Consider the following 16,573-nt stretch of genomic DNA (forward strand, 5'->3'; position numbering starts at 1 on the left):
AGACTCATCACCAACACAAGCCTATTTTAGCATTTACTTTTAAAAGTGAAAAGCCATTAAACTGTTATTCAAATCTGGGATTTTGCTTTAAATGGAAAGGCAGAGATCGAGAATTAAGGTAAAACCACACACTGTCCCGAGAGTATCTCCACTTAAGAGTTCTCACCAACATCGCAGATATCATTTCTCATTGATCCCAATACTATTTGTTCACGCTATTTTTATAACCATTTCTCTTTTGGCAGTCAAGTCAGTAGCCCTACTCCGTAAAATGATTTATTACTTTTTAAACGAAGTTGTATCTGAAAGGTTTCTCAGCAAAGCTGGAGCCCCCTGCGCAGACTGTGAGCGTCTGGCTCTCTCCTCAAAGCAGGGGGCGGTGACACCTTCCCAAGGTTTTGCGAAGACAAGTCCCCAAGCAACAAATTCTTCAGGGCCCACTGAGCGATGCTGTGCTAAATCCACACGTCTTGCTCACCCACTTTCAACTAACGTCACCCAAGTTTAAAAGTCTGCGAAAACTACACTGACGTCTGTCCCTGGAGCACGTTCTTTTCTGAAAGCAAGAATGGCCCAAATTAGAAGCACGAGGACTTAAAAAAAAAAAGTACCTAGCTCTTAGGGGAGCTCCGGCTGTTGTACAGCAATCTTTTGACACGAGCACTTCTGTCTGGTTCCAGAGCCGAGGCCCTGGGTTGGTGCTCAGGATCCCTTGACATTACCAACAGAAGCCCTTCTCCCAAAAAACCAAGCCGCCAGCGTCCACCAGGAAGGCGTAGTAGGTCCCCATCAGCAAGACAGGGCACGAGAAGGATTTAGGGAACCTCCCGTCTGTCCAAGCCGGGAATAACCTAATACAACAGAGTTTTACCCAAGCAAGTGTGTCAGCCCCAGGGCCCCACAGGCCGCAGTTCATCCTCCACACCCCCAACCCTTACTGACAGCAGCCTTCAGGCCCTGCCTGGCTAAAGTCCACCCTCGCGCCAGTGTCCAGGGCAGCCTCGCGGTCCGAGCGCACATCCACTCACTTGGCAGCCAGCCGGGTCTGAGGATGGAGGAGTCGAAAGGTGGGCGGGGAAGGGGGCGGGGACACGAGGCACCCACCAAAGAGGCGGTGTCTGGGCCCAGCCCCTGCCCCTAAACATTATTATCGCTCCCTCCCAACCCCGCTAGTGGTTGTCCAGGCAGAGCAGGCCCCTTCCCTGCACCATGCACCGCCCGCAGCAGGGCTTGTAGTTCAGGACGACAGCAATGGAGTCCTCGCCTCGGACACAGAGTTAAGTCCTAGCAGCACTAGCTAGGGGCGCCTTTATCTAGAGAGTCACCTAGAACCTAGGTCTAATCCTGCCTGGCTACTCACCTAGTTAGTGACCCTGGCACAAGCTCTGTGACTTCTGTTCTCTCACGCGTAAAAACTTGACCCAGCTTTCAAGGGTGTCAGGAAACACCACTGGCGCTCTTTGTGTCTAAACACCCACTTTGCTCATGCCCACTTTGGACATGAATTTACAGTGGTCCATCTTCCTTGAAGACTAGTGGTGCAAACAGAGAGGGGTGAGATATGCAACTAACAGTAACCCTACCGAACTAACCACCAAATGTAAACAAGTCACCAAAGAAGCTCTCCGTTCTCCTCCCTGCCTGATTTCTAGCGCCCACCTTGCGAGCAGGACCTCGCCAGGCCTGGTTCGTTCCGGGCAATGGATTACAGACCCACTCTGTCCACCACCAACAGGTAAGGTGAGCTGCCTTAAAACACAACTTTGATCCTCTGTCCTCTGACGGAGACAGTGACATGTATGCTCCGATGTGTGTGGCTCAATACACCCGTTTCCAATTCCAATCCTCTCAACTGTTCAACAAACTTTTCCCATGATCTGATATGAACTGCTAATAACAGTCCCTTTGCCTGGTATGCACCTGCCCCGCCGCAACACACACACACACACTCACACCACTTTTCAAGGACTACCTTCTTCAAGAACCCCTCCAGAAACCATTTTTGCTTTCTGGGTTTTATCCTCTCATTCATTCCCATGTGGGCAGTTCTGTTCTGCCACATAACAGAATCATTATCATGTCACTGTGCATATACTTGAAGGTCTGGGCTCCATGCAGGCCTGGGATTCCTTCCAAGTCTCAATCTTGTGCCCACTAGCACTGATTTTTAGCAAATGATGACAATTTGTTAAAATGGGGTCAACTTTAGAAGAAAAATTCAAAGACAGTTTTTTTTAAGACTCACACTATTAATTTCACAGGCAAAGAAAACCATTACAGGTAAATGTCTCATCTATTTCAGGGACATTTTCTACTGGGAAGCTGCTGACAGCTTAACCAGGGTAGCTCTGCTTTATGTAACTGCAGGTAGTGCTTTTCCCTTAGAGCACTCCACACACCTGTCATCTCATGGATTCTGCCACGCAGAACAGAGGCACATCCTACTAGCAATGTTCAATGAGATGAGTAGGGAAAGGGGTCACAGAAAAGTTAAGCCACTTAGCACCCAAGAGCATGTACACAGTGGTTAAAAACTATGTAAAAATTATAGATATGAGCCCTGAAAAGGATGTTTATAGTGTTAATAGATTATCATGTTTCTGTTAGAGGTTTCCCTGTGAAGTTAAATGTTAATAAAAAAACAGTCCTGGCTGGTGTGGCTCAGTGGACTGAGTGCTAGACTGCAAAGCAAAGGGCTGCTGGTTCGATTCCCAGGCAGGGCACATGCCTGGGTTTCAGATCAGGTCCTCAGTAGAGCGCGTGCAAGAGACAACCACATAGTGATGTCTCTCTCCCTCTTTTTCTCTCTCCCTTCCCCTATCTCTGTAAAAATAAATAAAATCTTTAAAAAAAAAACCCAACAAATTACAGCACAAAAATTTCACAGAACATGATGAATTCAAATATTCTTAAGCCAATAAAACTATAACTCCACCATTCTTTTGACTAGGGAAATGCCAATTTTCCCAAACTAACACTATATTTGTATGTCACACTTAAAATTCCCCTTTTATTCAGTAGTTGACACTAGATATTACAGTAAAATAAAAGCCCCATTTAAGCTAAAATTGCAAGTGACTTTTTCCTACAGTAATAGTGTATGTGTGTACATGTACATATGTGTATTTTTCCTGACAGTAGCTATAACAAACTGCAATAAGCTATAAAAACCCACTTCTAATAGCACACCCTGTATCTTGTCTACTTCGTAACCCTATGAACTCCCCAATTCACTACCATTTACAGTATCAACAGTCTCTGGTGTGGTAAGCATGGCAATGGCTACATCCTAAAACCTGGAACCTATACAAGATGTGAGGTTACATGACACAGGGGAGTTAAAGGTTGTCAATCAAATGACCTGGAAATGGGGTGATGATCCTAGATTATCCCAGTGAGCCCAAGACAATCACAAGGCCCATTAAAATGAAGAAGTCAGGCAGGGAAAAGAGAACCAGAGGGACGGCTGCTTTTGAAGGACTCGTCTTGCCTTTTCTGGCTTTTAAGATGAAGAAAGAGGCCATGGGCCGAGGAATGCAGGGGCCTCTGAGGCTGGAGAAGGCAGGGAAACAGATTCTCCCCTAGAGCCCGCAGAAAGGAACGAAGGCCTGCCCACACCTTGATTTTAGTCCAGTGAGACAAAATTTGGACATCTGACCTCCAGCCACTGTAATAAATCTGTGTTGTTTTAAGTCACTGAATTTGTGGTAATCTGTTGCAGCAGCAACAGGAAGCCAACATATCTGGGTCCCAAGCTCCTCTTATAAGGAACCTCAATGCTTTTAAACCTTTGGCTCAACCTGTGAAGAAAATAAAAACACCCTTTAAAAGCTCTCAGTTACACCTGAACTCTGATCAATTTCTTTTTAAGAGGGAAAGATTTCTTCCCCTCCCTCTCCTCACCTCCCTCAAGTACACAGCTCATTGTAGGGGATTTCAGGCTCAATTCTAGTGGCTAAAAGGTTGAAGGGGGGACAGGAGGGGAGAAGGAAGCTGGACAGGAGGTCTAAAGCCCTTTTGGATCTGGTTCCTAACTGCCTGGCTGCTTTTACAGTGCCACAAAGGCCAGGGCAGAGCATGTCAATGAAACAAAGGACAAGCATGAAACAAAATGCCATGGGCAACCACGTCTTGATCGAATCTAGGAGTGATTCAAGTTAATAAGTAACATAACCCACCACCTTTTCATGGCTTTAATTATTCAGCCAGTAAAAAAAAAAAATATTCAGGCCATCCCTGTTTAGTGATGTTTTATTTACCCCTAAAGGCTAAAGTTCTTCATTAAATGCAGAAGAGTTGTGTTCAATTCAACACATATGGTGAGATCACAGCCTGGTTTACTGTAGGTTTTTCATGTGTCACTCCTCCTCCCCCCAAACTCAACCCCCCTCCCCTGCCATTACAATCTGGCTGTATCAGATTTTACATTCTGCATCACTGCTTTAAAAGACAATCTGCTGTGGCTAGACCATCATCCAGACACACCAAGGTTGTAGATTCTATCCCGTCAAGGCACATACAACAATTAACCAAGGAATGGATAAATAAGTGGAACAACAAATTGATGTTTCTCTCTCTCTCAAATAAATAAAACAAATTTAAAAAATTTTTTAAAAGATAATCTTATTTCTGAAGAATTTTCCTTATTTTCTATTTTTCTAGCACAAATCGCTCTTTTTCATGAGGCTATTTCCTACACAATTCAGGGGGCATGTTACCCTTTGGATAACTCAAAGGGCTGCTAATGGTGTCTGACTTTGCCCCCAAATATTTTGATTACATAAACCTGGCTAAGTTCCTGAATGGCACATGACATTTTGGTTTAAGAAGCCTCATAAAATATCTAGGTAGTAAAGGGAATGAGTGAGATGTTGGAACAACCCACATGTGTATAAGATCAACACTATTACTTTCTCTATTTTTGTGGGGTATTGACTTTCTCAGGGAACTTCGTGATTATGATGCTTTTCCAAAGTTTACACTGTTTTATTTCCTAAAAGGAAACGATTAACCAGGCTTACCTTTTCAGGTAAACTCTTCACTGAGGACTAAACTGCAATTCTTTACTGTGTCTTACAGGAGAAAAACAATTTTTCTGATCATTTCTCACTTCATGTATTTTCTATCATTGGTTCTCATTACTGCCTGTAGAGCTGAACCAAGATGAGAAGAACTGGGATCACTAAAAATGAAGACCCTGACCCAGTGTAAGAGAGAGCCAGTAAGATGGGGTGGTTCTGTCGTGCGGCCCCCACCCCCATGAACATGCAGCCTGGAAGGACCAGGAAAGTGTGCATCACCAGCGTGTCCTAGCACCTTGTTCAAAGTAAGTGAAGGAGAGTAGAAAAAAGAGAGACTGATCATCTGTTTTATCAGGAGAATTGCAACACCATGCATGATATATAGCCTCCTTGGTCTCTAGTTCTCAGAAAACCATTCCTGGTTGTGAAACAGTTCTAAAATGGGGAAATAAAATGCAGAAAAAGGGGCTGGGCATTAAATTTTACAAAGGACAGGAAAGTAATGGCTGTTTGATTTTGTATGGGCAACTGCTGCTATCGATGTAGATGCCTCTGGTGAAAGTATGGCCTCCAAGTGGCCTGCCCCGGGCTCCTTGCTCCCCCACTGAGGTCCTCTGGAGCTGAGGACAAACCAGGTGGTGACTCCCTGCTGCTCTGTATGACACAGGGCTAACAAGGCCTGTGCTCTCCTCTTCTAGTTCCTTCTACATGCTCCCAATGCTATTATAGTCCCAGAATTAAATTAAAATAGCAAGTTTAAAATGCTTTAGTTCTGTGGGAAAAAGAAACACATAAATTTTGCAGTGACAATAAAAACTTAACATCCCAAAAAACGTTTTTACAAACTCTGAAGAAAAAAGTCCTGTCAGCAGTCTTACTTAGTCGTCATCACAGGTCCTTGTTCTTGACAGTAAATAATGCAAGTGGCTACTTTAAGGGTTTCTTAAAATTAATAACATAAAAAATGAATGACTGAACACATAAACATGATGACGTAGCAGGGGTAAACAATAAAGCAAACTCATAACTTATCTCTGTTTGTACAGCATGACATAAAGCTTTTGAGACAAGTATTACTTAAGTAAAACGCTATCTTTTGCTGGTAGGATGGGACTTATTTAAGATTGTAATTCAGCCCTGGGGGCTATGTTTCAGTAGGTTGGGTGTCATCCTGCAAAAAAGGTCGCTGGTTTGATTCCCAGTCAGGGCACATGCCTGGGTGGTGGGCCAGGTTCCTGCTGCAGTGCATGTGAGGCAACAGATCGATGTTTCTCTCACACATCAATGTTTCTCTGTTTCCCTTCCCCTCTTTCTCTCTCTCTCAAAAAAAAAAAGTCTTTTAAAAAATTGTGATTCAGTTTTTGGCGAATCCACAAATAACACTGAGAAGAGTAATATAAAAATACATAAATTTATAATTTGTTTCTATTAGTGGCACAGTATATTTATTGTTGATTTATTCTTTGTAAAAATATTATCTTTAAACTTGCCAATGCAATTTTAAATCACTTCTTTTTTGTGCTGTGAAAATGAAGAGTAACTTGCAGACACCTCCTTTGAATGCAGGGAGTAAATATAAAGGTGGAAGGACGGCCAGCCTCCTTTTCACAGGACAGCTTAAAGCCAAGAGGCCCCGAATGCCTTGTCTGGAGGCACAAAGGCTTGAGCCTAGTGCAGCTCATCCCTAGAGCCCTGGAGCAGTGCTGGTACCAGACAGAACAAATTCAGTTTTTAAAAACTTTTCCCACAGGTCTTATTTTTTTACTTCCACAATATTACTTTTATTTGGACCTGCTTCAATTGCGTCATGTTGGTTCAAGATGTAGACTCAAAAAGCATATAAAGTAACCTGGCTGATCCTCTCCTTACCGTGCCTGCCATTATACTATTAAATATTTAAAGACACTGAACACATACCTACAGACTTGCATCTGACTTGTCCATCCATTAGGTCCACCATATTCCTTCTTTCAAACCTAGAGCTAGTCAATTCCCTACATGAATCTAAATCAGGGGTGTCAATCTCATTTTCACTGGGGGTCACATCAGCCTCGAGGTTGCCTTCAAAGGGCCAAATATGATTTTAGGACTGTATAAATGTAACTACTCCTTAACAGTTAAGCAAGAACTTGGTGCTGCTGCCCAGCAGAAACAAGGTGCTGGGCTGGATAAAAGAAGGTGGAGGGCTGGATTCGGCCCAAGGGCCTTATGTTTGCCACCTGTGATCTAGATAGTGCTAGGTGTAACAAAAGCAGTTAGAATGCCAAATTTATTGACAACTTTATGAAACCTGCCTGGTCGATAAATTCACCAAAGGTTATCTTCAAGTCCAAATCTCCAGTAGTGGTATTAAGCTACACCGACTCTGGGACTTCTCCTGTTCCTTCCCTCCTGGTGGCAGGGGAGGCACTGAAAAGCATCTGCCCACCCAGAAGTAACGCCCGGGTGAGGTTAATGAAGTCAGCACTCAGGACGCCCTCTAGTATTCCTTCATGGACAGAGCTTGCTGCTGCAGATAACCAGATCGACGGCTTCTTAGAATCATAATGCAGGACTAACAAAAAATCACCCTGAACAGTAAGAACTATTCCCAGGAAGAAATCCCTTCTTTTGCAGGGGACCTTGGAGGCAGAGTACCCATGATTTGCTTGCATTATAGAAATATTAATCATTTTGCAACAAAAGGAGTTATTTACAACTGCATTCTTTGTTTACTAGATTTAACCACCAGAATCTCTAAATCACCAGGCAGGGGCCTAGATTCATTTGCTGCAGTTACCAAGGGTGAGTTATGTCATTAGGCTTTCTATCGTTTTATTCAATCTTGTTTTTTGTTTTTCTGGTTTTTTGCAGGGGGTAGGAGGAGAAGTGTATGTATATGTTTATATTCAGATTTAAAATTTGTGCAAGTTGCCTAGAAACCAAAGCAGAGAAGAATTCACAGCCTAATGCAATAATGCAGCTGCTGGAAACAGCATGTTTCCCAAAGCACACTGGGCTGGGTTCATTTATATCTACCCTGTCATTCAAGGTTGATGGCATCTAGCTTTCTAGGGAATCTGTTTTAGTTATACCATCTCTTTTGGTATAACTGCAGTGAAACCAGTGTTTGAGAGTTTATTTATTTATTTTTAGAAAGGAAAAGGAAGGGAGAGAGGGAGAGAAAAACACTGATGTGAGAAACATCCATCAGTTGGCCCTTGCACACGCCCTGTCCAGGGACCAAACCCACAACCCGGGCACGTGCCCTGACCAGAAATCAAACCAGCAACCTTTCGCTTTATGGGACAACGCCCAACCAAGCCATACCAGTCAGAGCTCAGTGTTTTGTTTTTTTTCCTCTGCTTGAATGCACTTGCTTCTTCGGGAAACTTACATCCCTCCCCCTGTGTTAAAACAGTATGTATAGCTTTAGATCTGGATAATACCAGCCTAAGAACTTACTTTGCATGAGGCATGGGTGAAAGGATGGACACAGAGGGAAGGTTTCCCACACTGAGGAACTTTTATCTAAAGAGCTCTATGTGTTTCCTATGTGTCTGAGGGGCCACCATTCCCCACCATGTCATCACACTCCTTGTCACATGTGGTAAATGGGGGCTCAGTCAGAAAGCTGGTCAGGATCACTGTCAATCAGAAAGTAAAGCCAGATCAACCCTCAGGAATTTATTAGCTTGTTCTGCTAGGTAATGGGCTGCACTATTTAGATAAATCACTTGCAATGTTGCCATAGTTCCTAAGAGTGACTGAAGGCTTGCGAACAGCAGCTGAAGAGGAATGAAGAGGGCTTCGGGCTTTCCTTTTTGCAATCCTGACTGAACTGTTTACTCCTCTCAACATGCTCTTTCCTCAGTGCTTCAGTAATCTCCTATATTGCCCAGAACAAATGTTATGCTTTTTTTAATCCACAAAATTAGGCAGAGGAGAAATGTGAATATTCCAGGGGAAAATGCAAGTTAAACTCCAAGGAAAACACCTGAATTCACCGAGTTTTAATGTCCAAAATGTCATACCATAATCTCAAGTAATAAAACCCTGTTCATCTTTCATAAATACACGTGGCAATACTTTGGACAATGACTTTTACATGCCAAGAATGAAAATATTTTTCATGGTCATTTTGTCGAACCTATTATTTTTTAGCAATGAACTCTAATCAGCTTTCTGGTTAAAATAAACTGACTTCAGAAAGAATTCTTAGATAAAGTGGCTAGAGGTTAATAAAGGAAAAAAAATTAAAGTCATAATAAAGGCTAAAAGGTGGATGGATACAAAAATATTATGCCAGAAATTTCAAACAGTTACTCATAGCCAACAACGCTCTGAGCTCTTCTTGATTAAGAAACACTCCAAAGCCCCTCTGGGATCTCTACCGTTCTCATGCCCCCTCTTAGGCTGAACCCATCTCATACACCTGTGTGGTTCCAACTAAACATCAGACTATCTGCTTGGAATGAAAGTGGTAACTATCTGCAAGTGGGACATTCAGAATGCGTATCTTACCAAACTGCAGTGAGCATCTGCTTCCATCACAGCCGAATAGCCCAGAGATGACACTCAGGGCACTGACTGCTGGGGCAAGCTGTGGCCAGGCTGGAGAGCAAGACCTCAGAGCTCTAAACCCACAGCACCCAGGCTGACTTCGACATGGAGCTCAGAGCAACAGCTCTCCTCCACCTGTCCTTCTGCCATGCCTGGTGACATGTGGAACAAACTACAGCATTCTCCCCAAGTTAAAACAAACAAACAAACAAACAAACAAACAAACCAAAAAACTCCCCACCATTCTGACATCTGCTGAAAATAATGCAATGTCACATTATTGCTTAAAAGCAAGTAAATACATATTTTATAGCCAATGTTTTTAAAAGATAACAGGAGAATACAGAAAGCTTAAAAAGATTAAACACCTTTATAAGGGATAAAAAACCTCCCCCCCACCTTCCATTATGAATCTTGTCATTTTAAGGATTAGCTACTCTTAGAAGTTTATTTAAAATTTAGGTTCTTTCTCTCCACAGGCAAATATTAAAAGCAAGTAGGACCCACCAGAATATTCCCATCTTCATGCATTACTAAGTCAAAAAAAAATTTTATTTACATACTTCAAATAACTATTTTTTTAATTGTCCTTCTGAGAAATCAGTGGTAAGGTCTTGAGAAAGCAAGGAAGGTCACTGGAAGATTCCAAATACCCTCAAGGTTAGATTTCATGCAGCAATTTCTTAAAAAAATATATATGTATTATCTAAATTTGGTGTCAAAGATATTCATTTAAGAAACAGCAAACCACCAGTACGGATGACATTCCTTAGAAATGTACTTCTGCTTAAATCTTCAAGAAGTTCCGACTGGCCCACCACGTAAGCAGAACTGCCAGCTCTGGTTACTGGCTACTCCTACAAAATGCATGTTAGGGGCAGCTTTTTTCAAATACGCTAACAATTAGTGACCAGTTCCCAGAGAAAACGGGTGCAATTATTGTTAAAACTGGTTTTCTTCTAAATTATTAAATGAAATACCAGGTATGGAAGATGTCTTCCCACTTCCCTCCCAGCTTCAAAACAAACCAGAATTGTATCAGTCAATCCAATCCAAACATTAGAGAGAATCACAGCAAGGCCTGCTTGTCAAACCCCTCTTTCTAGTGGCCCATATTCCATCACTGAAACAGGATCTGCTCGTCTCAGTGTGGCTGATGTCAAAGCAAAGACTCTCAGCTGCTCAGGATTAAAAGCATGACTACTCCAACCTTTCTCCATTAAAAACATAAGGATATTTATGTCTCCTAAACAAATGCCTTCAGCCCACATAAACAAGGACGAATGAATCAAATGAGGCCACAGGCCAGTGTCCAGTTTAAGGGGAAAATTACCAATATGTGCATATTTTGGTCTTAATATATTTTACTGATTATGCTATTACACTTGTCCCACCCCCTCCTCCCCCTTATTCCCCTCTGCCCTGCATGCCTCCTCCCATACACACACACCCTTAGTTCATGTCCATGGGTCGTACATAAAAGTTCTTTGGCTTCTCCATTTCCTATACTATTCTTAACCCCTCCTGTCTATTTTTCTACCTACCATTTATGTTAACTTATTCTCTGTACCTTTCCCCCCATTCTCCCTGCCCCCCATCCCTGCTAATAACCCTCCATGGGATCTCCACTTCTGTGATTTTCTTCCTGTTCTAGTGGTTTGCTTAGTTTGTTTCCATTTAGGTTCAGCTGTTTTGTTTTGTTTTTTTTTTTAGGTTCAGTTGTTGATAGTTATGAGTATATTGTCATTTTACTGTTCCTAGTTTTGATTATCTTTTCTTTCTCAGATAAGTCCCTTTACCATTTCATATAATAAGAGCTTGGTGATGATGAACTCCTCTAACTTGACCTTATCTGGGAAGCACTTTATCTGCCTTTCTATTCTAAATGATAGCTTTGCTGGGTAGAGTAATCTTGGATGTAGGTCCTTGCCTTTCATGACTTGGAATAGTTCTTTCCAGCCCCTTCTTGCTTATAAGGTTTCTTTTGAGAAATCAGCTGATAGTCTTATGGTAACTCCTTTGTAGGTAACTGTCTCCTTTTCTCTTGCTACTTTTAAGATTCTCTCCTTATCTTGAATCCTGAGTAATGTAATTATGATGTGTCTTGGTGTGTTTCTCCTTAGATCCAACTTCTTTGGGACTCTCTGACATTCCTGGACTTCCTGGAAGTCTATTCCCTTGGCTAGATTGGGGAAATTCTCCTTCATTATTTTTTCAAATAAGTTTTCAATTTCTTGTTCTTCCTCTTCTCCTTCTAGCACCCCTATGATTAGGATGTTGGAATGTTTGAAGTTGTCCCAGAATATTTCACTCTCAAGAAGGGGAACACTTTGAGTTATGGAACTGTACTTCTAGCAAAACTCTCTTAACATGAAAAACCTCTGACCAATACTGAGGATCACACACGTCAGCCCATCACTTCTACTGGTTTATCACAGCACCTGTGGAAGAAAGAAAAGCAAGCCAGAAGAGCTCTAAGGAGTGGAAGGAGAGGGTAACTGGATGAGGTGGTTGTGTCGGAGGGAAGGAGTCACCATGTCAGGGCTGGAGAGGAGAATGGAGACACACTGGGCAGCACGTGGAGGGCATGAAGCACCTGACTCGACAGGTCAAGACACAGACTTGTACCAAAAAGGGGAATAAAGGTTATCAAAAGGAGAGGTAAAATGAGGACACACTAGGCAAGCAAGTGACTTGTGCCAACTGTGGCCCAGCAGTGAAGAACTACCTTAGAGATTAATAGCACCCAGCCATGGGACTATTTTTAGCTACCTGAGTTGGCTGAAGCGGCTGGATTCTACTCCCCCATGTGGACCCTACACACCATGTCAGGTGTGCCTCAAACTGCACTGTTCCCGGTTGAAATCTTGGAAGTTATGCGGGTACCCTAAAAACAGGCATTCTAAAAGGAACTCCAGTGTTCTACCCCCTGGCACAATATTAGGAAAATCCTTAACACCATTACACACAAGATCACATACATCCCTGAGTCAATAAAGACGTTGGGAAACTCTCAGGGCAACAAATCCTATAAAATCAGTGACAGGCAACTTTATCACAGACTCATAACACAGAGGCCCTGGTCAGGTAGCTCAGTTGGTTAGAGCGTCTTCCCAGTACACCAAGGTTGTGGGGTTCAATCCCTGGTCAGAACAAGAATAAACTAATGACTGCAAAAATAAGTGGATTAACAAATTGATGTTTCTCTCTCTAAAGTCAATTTTAAAAAGTACTATTAAAAAAAAGAATAAAGACACAGAAGTGGGAATAACTACAAAGCACCTGGCCCTGTCTTTATTCTGTCATGTATTCACAGATTTGTTTCAATGCATAAGTACTTATTCCTGAGGAATGTCTATTATTCAGTAGTTATAACTAGCCAGACTCTGGTGCTACTGCAATGTGCCTAAATGAAGTCCTGTGCCTTGGAGCAGAGGGTATCCTGGGAGAATGTCAGCCACTGGACACCCACAGTAAGGATGAACATTCCTCTCAATGGCCCCCGAAGATTTCACCCTGTTGCTTCTGATTTCATACCTCTGAACGACAGAACTTTCTTACCTGAGAACTTACCTGAGAGGCAGTATTAAAACCAGTGCTGTAGGACCCACCCTGTTTGCCTGGGGGCGGGAGCCCACCCTGGTCCTGAAGGGACAGGTCCTCTGATAGGCCACATGGAGACTGACAGACCTTCAGGCCCGGAAGGGCACCCCTGAACCTGGGGAAGGCCTACCCAGCCCCAGCACCCCAGGAGGCTCAGAAGGTGAGCCCACAGCTCTAGGAGGGAAGACCTGGAAAGGAAGGCACACTACAGACAGCTGGCCTCAGACAGGCAGGGCCAGTGGGGTATTCTTGTACACACATGACAAAGCGTGTTTCCAGGCCCACTTTAAGTCACATCGGATGTTTTGTGGGACCACACTTTATAGTTTGATATCCTGGGCCATGTGTCTTCAGATCAGGTCTCTTTCCACATTACAGTTAATAAAACAAGATGAGAGAAACCACGAAGTACAAAAAGCTACAGGGGACCAAGGAACTTCATGTCCCTGTCAGCACCGGAAAAAAGACGTCTTTAGCAGAAACATATGTAATCAAAAGAAGGGGTGTGGGAGATGAACATCAAAGCCCCTCAGCCGTAGGACCCAGTCTACAAACAGGAAAATCCTCCAGATACCTGGGACAAGTTGACAGATGGGGGAGCAGACAACATTCATGTCTCTGAATTGAGATGTATTTCCCAAAGGAAAACTAAGGTGACATGATCCAGCAACCATTTAGAAAGTGTATGTTTTCATTTCCCCCTCCCTCCAGGAGTTGGGCTGGAACAGGATCACGAACTTGGGCAATCATCTGGTCCCTCATGGGAGTGACACCCAACAGCTTCCTTTCGGCTTCAGAGGCACACAGTTCTGATCCCACTCCACCTGTCTGACCACAGATTGTGCATCAGCACCCAGTTGTGCTCCTGGTCTTTGACAGATGTTGAGGTTTCTATCAGGTAGTATCAGTTTCTAGAAAAACTGCTCTGGACTTACTCCCTTCTCCCATTAAAGTGGAGGCCTACACAACATCACGTGCTGGCGTTCTGGGGTTACGTGCATGTGCCAACCAGAATATGTTCTGCTATTGCATGCTGGGGGGAGGAGGGCATCCACTTACATTTCAAGACATTCTTTTAAAAATGCAGCAGATCATGAGGAGCAAAAGCAAAGATGTACACTGGCTCCATCTCACTTAAGTAAATACAAGAGAAATCTGTTGATAACCAAAATAATTAATATTCATCACCCCAAATGTATCACGAAGCATACTTGGTGGGTCAGGGATGTGCTCCTGCCCACCCCAGGGATGCAGTGGGCACTGCAAATTCCATGTTTCCCATTAAGCCTGGGACCAAGCTGAACCGAGAGGGATTTTCACCAGTGTAGACAGCAAGGTGTCAGATAAGCCAGCCAGGCCGACAATGAAGCACCGAAGAGGCAAAGCATCAGAATTGCACCTCTTCAGGATTTGATTATACTACTTTGAAGTCAAGGCTACTTGCATTTTAATAAAATCCAAAAAACAGGAAATGGCTGTATAGCTGTATATTCCTTAGAAATAAGTTGGGAGTTCTCAATTTCTTACTCTTACTCTTAAAGTAGAACAGAACTGGCCTCACAGATAATTGCTGAACAGAGGCTCATCTTCCACAATTTCCATATTGTGACTACAAGCTCCAAGCACAAGTCATGAAGTACGTACACCCTCAGTTCTTGAAATGGATGTCAGCTCGATTCATGTTGGGAGAGGGAGAGGAAATGCAACAAGGCCGCCGCCACTGTTTACATCGATGATCACACACAGTCACAGGTAGGAGTGCAGGCATATCTCATTTTATTGCACTTCACAGATGTGTTTTCTACAAACTAAAAAAGCATGACCTTCCACCAGCAACACAGATTATGACTTGCTTTACTGCCATACTTTGGGGTGAACCTGCAATATCAGTGAGGTGTGCCTATAATCCACAAGTCCTCATACCCAAACAAACCTACCACCAACTTATGAGGTCAAACTGCAGCTTGCATTTACAAGTTTACTCCACTATACAGGGGATGGGTTTCAAACAGATTTGGTTAGGGCATACGAGTCCTGGGAAAGCCAGGACCACAGCTGCAGTTAAATGCTGAAATCCAGTATTCACTGCTAATCAAGTTATCTTCCCTGAAAGGCACAGAACAGATCTTTCCAAAAAGGCAGAATTTCAAAGTCACTGTATTCAATTAACTACAAAAAAAAAGTAGCCGCAGTAAACTACCCTTCAAGTCACAAAGTATAAGTCACAAATATAAAACACACTCCCTTTCTTTCTCAATAATTATTTTCTCTAAGACCTAAAGAACAAACACCAAAATATTAAAAGTAGCTCTCTGGATGACTGGATTACTGGCAGTTTTCAATTTTCTTTCTTTATACCTTCCTGTATTTTCTAAATTTTCAATTTTCTTTCTTTTTATACCTTCCTCTATTTTCTAAATTTTCTCTAGTACGCTGTGTCACTTTTATTATGAGAAAAAACGTTAATTTTCTTGGCTCAAGTTAGTCTGTTTGAAACTAGAAGAGGGCAAAATATGCTGAATTGAAATACAAATACAGCACAGGCACCACACCAAAAAATAAAACTGGATTCCTTTGTGCGGAAACTGGGAATGTACCAAGGCTGCAGCAGTCAGCTTGGCACTCGATCTGGCGCTCAACGATCTGCCCAACGGTCAGCCTGCCGGGTGCGGTGGCCGGCTGGCCATCCTCACCTTGTGTCACTCAGAGTCTACCACATGCCACAGCCCAGTGTGAACTCAACTTTTTATATTAACAGTGGACATGGTTATTACAAATGAAACCAAACTAAACGCATGCTAGTTTCCTCTCCCTGAGCAAACCTTCCTCAGGAACATCCACGGTATGTCTGAATTAACGTCTGTCCTCCTCTCTATGTCCTGAACAAGCTGCTGGAAAAGGTGCTTATAAACAGGGAAATGTCTAAAATATCAGGAATGAATTAGAAGAGGGGGAGAATAGTCATTACAGGAAAAAATTACAACCTTTCATTAGTGCTAAAATTGTGAGGACCAGGTAAAGCACCACATCTCCCAGACCAGAGGTGAAGGAGTGACTGGCAGGCACCAAGTGGCCTGCAGTGATGAATGGATGGCAGGTATCTGAGAGCACGAAGAGCAGGAGGGTACAGAGATTACAGGGGGTGAAATGCAGCAGGCAGGGGGGAAGGCTCCAAGTCACTTCACCCTGCGGAGAAAACACAGGCTTTGGAATGGGCCAGTCTGATGTGGAACGGGGCTTGGCTCTTCATCAGGAATGCACAGACAGAAGGGCAGAAACCTGGGAAACTGAGACTGATAAAATGATTTAATGTCTGAATCTATTCCACACCAATAAGGAATTCAGTAACATGATGAAGAAGCCAGCCAGCTTCATTCTTCATTCTCATCTCTGCCCTATACCTCTCA

At 43.1% G+C, this 16,573-nt stretch overlaps 1 protein-coding gene across 8 annotated transcripts in view; it reads right to left on the bottom strand.

Moving 5' to 3' along the window:
* The window catches only part of AOPEP (aminopeptidase O (putative)), a 439,006-nt gene that overhangs the window by 40,193 nt on the left and 382,240 nt on the right, over positions 1-16,573 (bottom strand). The window contains exon 15 of one of the 8 annotated variants that reach the window (XM_053656396.1): positions 8,349-16,352. The exons of the other annotated variants lie outside the window; for them this stretch is intronic. The gene's annotated coding sequence lies outside the window, so the exon portion shown is untranslated. Of the gene's footprint in view, positions 1-8,348; positions 16,353-16,573 lie in introns of those variants that run through there. 8 annotated transcript variants of the gene reach the window in all.

This window comes from Artibeus jamaicensis, unplaced genomic scaffold, assembly GCF_021234435.1.
Source record: "Artibeus jamaicensis isolate MK-2021 breed Jamaican fruit bat unplaced genomic scaffold, CSHL_Jam_final scaffold_1964, whole genome shotgun sequence".
Lineage (NCBI taxonomy): Eukaryota > Metazoa > Chordata > Mammalia > Chiroptera > Phyllostomidae > Artibeus > Artibeus jamaicensis.